We start from the raw sequence: 6,632 nt of genomic DNA, 5'->3' as shown, positions 1-6,632 counted from the left end.
TCTGCTGGGCATGGTCCAAGCATCCAGCATCCCTCTCTGGCTTGGTGCTACTGAGCCCTCTGAGCCCGAGCTTGTGGGCTACGGTGCTGGAGGGACGCAGACTGGTTGGAGACAGTCCAGAGCTGGGCTGCAAAGAGACCAGAGGGCTGGAAATCATGGCCAAAGAAGGAACATCAAAAGGATTGAAGTTGTTCAGCTTAGGAAAACTTTCTAACAGCCTACAAATATGTAACGGGCTTCTGCAAAGGGGAAGGGATTGAACTGTTCTCCGTGTACACCAGGAATTGGCTTAAATCGCATCCAGAGAGGTTGAAGGTGGGAAGAACATTTTTCTATGGTGAGGACAGGCATTTGTACTGGGGGCTGCGGTGAGGCAGCGCCTCCGCACCGGGAGGTTTGAGAAGAGGAAGGACCAACGTGTGTAGGGAGTGGTTTGGGCTGGGGCAGATGCTGCCCAGGGACCCCCGCACGGATCTGGGGTCGGCAATGGGCTGGATGTCGCGCTAGAAAACGCGTCTGGAGAGAGTGTGAATCGTCCTCAGCCCTGCAGAGCAGCATGGGGAGGAGGCAGCTCAGGTCCCCCCAGCTTCAGGGTCGGAAGGCGGTGGGAGCCGCTGCCTTGCCGGTAGCAAGGATGCAAGCTGGATTGCCAAAACAATCCGGTAACAGGGTGGTTTTAAACAACTGCTTTCAGGGTTTTCTTTCTTGTTTGTTCAAACCCAGATCTTTTCAATGATCCTGTGGCTAAGCCAGCTGGGAACAGGGCTTCTGAAAGCAATTTTGTTGCTGCAGACACAGTAGCATCACCCCCCCCCCCCCTTCCCTTGAGTCTCCCCCAACATGTGCTTTTCTTTTGCAAAATCAGAAACTAGGCAGTTGGCTGCCCTCCTCCTGAAATCCGGGGCTCCCTGGGTGCGACTGAGGTCCTGCCAGCCTTAGCTCAGGGAGATGGATGAGGGCGTTCGCCTGCCCCTGGGCAATGGGTTCCAGCAGGACACTGGTCAAGATTCAGCTCCCAGGCTCCCACACCTCAATCTAGAGGTGAAGTTCAGTTGCAGATGTCTCAGGGACCAGTGCTGGTTTTAGAGAGCTGGGAAGCCCACTGGCCAAGTTGTTGCTCAAGGAGGATGCGATTCTGCCAGGGGTGCTGAGCTCTTACTATCAGCTCCATATGGGCGACTCGGATGCCCAAAGCACCTCAAGCACCACTTGGTTACCTCTGTGAGGGCAACTGAGACCTGCCTTAAAGACCTAGTCTGTGTAATCAATGCAATGGAGAGCTAGCAGCTGACCACCCATAGGTTGAGCTGAAGACCTCCATAGCCTAGGAAATATCCCAGGAGATGGAACAAGGGGGAATTTGCTCCTATCTGCTGCTTTGTCCATGACTTTGCTCACCCATAAGGCAGCAGGGCTTAAGCGTGGGATGTGGAGAACCCTCCCAGATGTTGTGTGGCGCATGGAGGGCCACCACAGGGCACGTTGGTTTTCTGAGCACAGGGCAGCCACGCTGGCATGGAGATGCACCACGCTTGGGGAGGTTGCTGGGGCTGCCAGCATGAGCATGAACCCAAGGCTGAAGGTCATTCTTGGTCAGATAGCTACTCCCAGCTTCTTATGCGTTGCCTGCAAAGCAAATGCCTTGTTCAAACACACTCCTCCATTGGCAAACAGGAAAAGAAACAAAATAATGCTGCTTGGGGCTGGGAGTGGAAAGGTGCTGTGGCCTGACAGAACCGAACTGCTCTGAGCTGAGGTGGGAGGGAAGGCAGCAAACCGGAGTAAGCCTTCAGATGCGCTGAGCGGTGGCAAGCATGGAAGCAGCTGTACATCCTCCTGTGTCTGTCCATTCTCCCTCCTTCCTCGTAGCATGCGCAGTTGCGTGGTGTGTCCTCACCTCTCCTTCGGGACCTTGTGAAGCAGAGAGATGCTGGAGCCATCTCCCACCACAAGGGCAGATGAGCTGCGAGCGAAAGGACTTCATGTGCTCTGTCCCAGTTCAGAAGCTCCGAGGTGGGGCTTCAGGTACAAGCAGTGTTTTTGTTTTCTGCATGTATCTGCTGTGAGTAGAGCTGGGCATGTTTTCAGGCACATGAACCTTTCTGTGGGTCCAGAGTAGAGCAGCTTCAAGCCAAGTCCTGGCCAAGGATGACTGAGTGTGACTTAATGATGTCAGCAGGGCAATTAGGCAAAAAAAGGTGGTTGTCGGGCAGAAGGATGGGTTAGGAAGGGCAGAGGTGATATGGTTGTTAATCCCATAAACCAGAGAGAAAACAGAGGCAATAATTACCTGTGAGGCAGAGAAGCTGCTGTTGGGGAAGCCTGTAAAACGTTGTGAGAGCAATACTGCTCCTCAATCCATCATCTTTAGTGCTCAGCAGGCACAAGCTGTGCTCTTGGTTTTTCCTTCCCAGGGTGTTTCTGATGGTGGTGAACAAGGCTGAGGTGGGAGCTGGGCTGGTGGGGCAGGGGGGACCGTGGTGATTCTCATGGTGGCTGGTCCTTCTTGGGTCACCCAGCTGTACCCAGGGCCCAAAAGGAAGGGATCGCCCCTTGCTGCATGTTTTTTGTCACCTCTCTGCTGGGGCTGGTGCCTAGCGTGTGGCTTAGGACCCCCCGAGTGAAAGCAAGGGAGAAAAAAAAGCTGAGGAAACTGCTCCTAAAACTGTTGAGAAGAAATAACACCCACCCAATTCACTGGCTGCTCTTGGGAAGTTGATGCCCATGCTGTGAGGTCCTGGAATCCTGCTAAATGTGGGAGATGGATTCGTCTCACCCAGCTTCAGATCCCTTGGGATCCTTCTAGAGCTGAAGGATAAGGGGCGGCCTTCCCACCTAGGATTCACCTGGCTGGTTTTAGGTAGCTAAGTTGGGATGAGGTGAGTAGAGAGGAAGGCTGAACAGATGCTCTCGGGCAAGATATTTATGTTCAGCCAAAATAAACCCATACGATGTGAATCCTAATGTCTTCCCAGTGAACATCCGTGCTAGACCAGAGTATTGCAGTCTCTGATCCCAGTTACCACCGCAGTGGTATCAGTCTCCCTCCCATTTCAGACCATGCCTTTTAGATGCCAAGAGGGCTGCTCTGATAGACATTGGAAGAAAACTTACAAAGGTGGGAAATACCTGATATCAGAAGGAAGAGATTTCTTTTTAGGGGTGATATTCTTGCTCTGGACCTCCATCCCCAGGGATGTCGTGAGAACTTAACACGCAGAAATATTGAACACCAGGCAGCACAAAGACATGCAAAGTGGTCTTGAAAGTTTAATCTTCTGCTTTGGCGGTGCAAAAAGGTGGGTTAAATTTGACAGCTCTTAAAGGCCTGGTCTCCCTGGTTGTTCTTCAGTTGGACAGCAGGCCTCATTGCCTTTGGAAGCCACCAAGGCTCAAAAATTTATCAAGGGTCAAAGAAGAACGGGGCATCTCTCTGGGTGATCAGGGAGGGAGCTGGGATTGCTGCTGGTGCACTCCAGGAGGGGGTTTCAGAGAGCTGCTGATGGGTTTCAGGAGGGGTATGGAGCCCCAACCCGAGGTCTCCGTTCACTCCATAAGTACTTGACTGCCAGTACTTGGCTCCCAGGAGCATCCTTCATGGGAAGAGGTGGGAGAGCATCCAGTGGCAGTTGTGTGACATCCCTGAGCACAGCAGGAGGTGGCTCTGTTCCTCAGCATCCCAGCAAGGTTTGTAGAGGGCTTTGAAGGAGAGGGTCTTTCCACAGGAGGAAACCTTGAGCAGGGCAGGGAGGGTGACGTGCCTCTCCCAAAATGATCCCCCTTGTCCAAAGTGGGAGTGGGCCTCTGAACAGCTAATGCAAGTAGGTAACGTGGAGACTGGTGGTGGGGTTGGAGCTTTCAGGCCAGATATCACCCCTTTAAGATAGTCAAACCAGATATCACCCATTTCATCTTCTGCCTGATCGCGTTCCCCTCCTCTTTCCACTGCCTCCATGACGGCAATCTCGTGCCATGCGTTTGCTTTTCCCTTCCTCCTCCCCTCGCTGCCCGCACTCCTCCTGCAGCTCGGCTTCTGCAAAGGAGCAGCGGAGAGGGGAATGCCCCCCGAATCTCATTTGCCCCTCGGCCGAGGGCAGGTGCTGAGCGGGGTCCCGCCACCCCGCGATGCTTGCGAGGCCGCTGGCGGGGTGTGCGTGTGCGGGCAGGGAAGCCGGGGAGAGGAACAGTAGCTTTTTCTCTTCCCGGCGACGCCGACGTGGTGATCAGAGGAGCTGGCCAGAGTCCTAATGAAGATAAATGAATATCCCCTCTCCTCCGCTCCTCCGGCTTTTATTGATGGGCTGCGGGGTGAAAGGCGAGAGCCTGAATGTTCATTTAAGCAGACGTCACGAGTTTCTTTGGAGGGGAAGGTGTAAGAAAAACCGCCTTGTGCTTGAAAGTTACTCCAAGATGAGCACGCTCGGCTTTACAAGCCTTTCTCCATTCCTTCCCCATCCATCACTTCCCAGGAGCCCTTTGTAAATGCAAATTGCACTTTGATAGAAATAATGCACTGAGCCTCTATTAGTGTCTGTGTAATGGAGAGGGCTATTTTAATGCAATCATTCTTAAAAGAAGCTCCTCTGTGCCTTATTTTAGGCTGTGTATCAAAAACCAATCTGAAAACACGCTCCTCCCCTGCCCTCCCGCTCCCTCCCGTCTCGGGCCTTCGCAGGTGCTGGGATACTTTTTATTTTGGGCTTGGGATTCATGGGGCAGCCTGGGGGTTTGACCGTGTGAATGAGAGCTAAAGCGGACACCGCGTCCGACCTGGTCCCCGGGGCAAGGCTTATGGAATCATAGACTCATAGGATCGTTGAGGTTGGCAAAGCCCTTTAAGCTCCCCCAGCCCAACCGTTCCCCTACCCCTGCCATCCCACCCCCAAACCCTGGCCCTCAGCACCGCCTCTGCCCGGCTGTTAAATCCCCCCAGGGGTGGGGACTCAAAAGCCTTTCGGGGAAGGAATTGTTCCCAATGTCCAGCCTCAACCTCCCCCGGGCACAACTTGAGGCCGTTTCCTCTTGGTGTCCCAGGCTGGGACGCCTGGACCATGGGATGGCGATGGTGAACATAGCGGTGGGACAACCTGCATCCTTCGGAACTTGCCATCCAGGGAAGGTCCAGCTGTGATTTTGGGGGGATGAAATGCCCCATCCCCTGGAGCTGTTTCTTCCCAGGCTCTCGCGTGGGCTTTCTAGCAGGAGGGAGTGTGTTCAGTCCCAGCTATGGACATCTCGCGGTGTGATGGATTTGCAGAGCAGCCCCCGAGATCCCTGGCATGTCTCTGCACTCAGCAAACCGATTTTCTCATGTCCCTGCCTGATCTCTCCCTCCCAGGGTGTGCACAGCAGCTCCAGCACTGAAATCAGTTTAAGCTGCTTTTAAAAATAAAAAAAGAAAAGAAAAAAGAAAAAAAGAAACATTTTAAAGCATTGAGATCCCCCTCCACACACACACTTTGGGAGGTCAGAAAAAAACCTGCTTTGAACTGCTTAAAAACAAATCCGAGGCGTCATTCATCTTCATTAATGAGATATTTAACTATTTCCTTTTAATAACGTCTTGGTGCATACGCCAAATGAAAAAACCATATTTTGGTCTCACTTTCTGCTTAAAAGGCCATTATTTTGGTCTCATTTTCTGATTAAAAGACCATTACGCTCCATGCCCCTTCCCACCTTAACCTTTAGAGGTTTTTTTGCTTTTTTCCTGGAATTACCATCGCGCTCCCTGGGAGCGGCACAGGCTCCGTCTCACACCCTCCGTATGCGCCGCTGTGATTTGTGCCGGCGGGGGTCAGGGAAAGGAGGGGACGTTGCCATCTCTCCAGGGTCTCCTACAGGGCTGCCGTGCAGGATTGAATCTCCTGGAGAGGTCGATCCCAGTGGATCGGTCTGCCGGCCTCCTCCTACCTGTTTGGGTATGAATTATGCTGGGTGCCGGGGTGGATTTTCTCCCATTACTGGAAATCAAAGCCATTCCAGTAGCATGAATTTCGAAGCCCCCTCCCAAAGGACAGCTTCAAAGGTGTGGTCCTCCAGCACCTTCCCGGCGGAGATGAAATATTTAGCGCCAGGCAGAAACATCAGAGCAAGCCGCCGAGCGGCTCTTCTGAACTCCGGGGTGGGGACCGGCACTTTTTGGGGGTCCGCGACTCCCAGCAAGAAAGATAGCGGGAGAGAAAAGTCCTTTCATAAATCAGAGAAGCAGCGGGGAGAACAAAGGGAGGAAACATAGAAAGCAGAGGGGGGACTTTCCTGTTTCTCGAAGAGCAGAAGAAGAGGAATGGGGAAGGCAGCGTCGTTAAAGTGAAATCCCCGACTGGAATGACAAAAAGAAGAGAAATTAAAGCCAGATTTGTTCCCCTGGGCTGAAGGAAGGAGGATCCCTTTTGGTTTGTTCCTTCTTTCTTGTTTCCTTTAAAGACAGGAGATCAATTGTGGGGCTTAATGAGAACCGTCTAGCGCGAGAGGTAGACAATGCGAGACCGAGAAGGATGTCCCAGCGCCCTGGAGATTTTACAGCAGCTTTGAGCATCGGGATCCGTCCCTGGAAGTCGCAGCCCATCTCCGGGCCGCGGCGTTGTGCAATGTGAGCATCGCACGGCGCTGAGCCCATGTTGCCTGAGCGG

Source organism: Egretta garzetta, unplaced genomic scaffold, assembly GCF_000687185.1.
Source record: "Egretta garzetta isolate BGI_Z169 unplaced genomic scaffold, ASM68718v1 scaffold506, whole genome shotgun sequence".
NCBI classification, from domain to species: domain Eukaryota; kingdom Metazoa; phylum Chordata; class Aves; order Pelecaniformes; family Ardeidae; genus Egretta; species Egretta garzetta.
The sequence above is the reverse complement of the archived record's forward strand: the minus strand, read 5'-3'. Positions refer to the sequence as shown.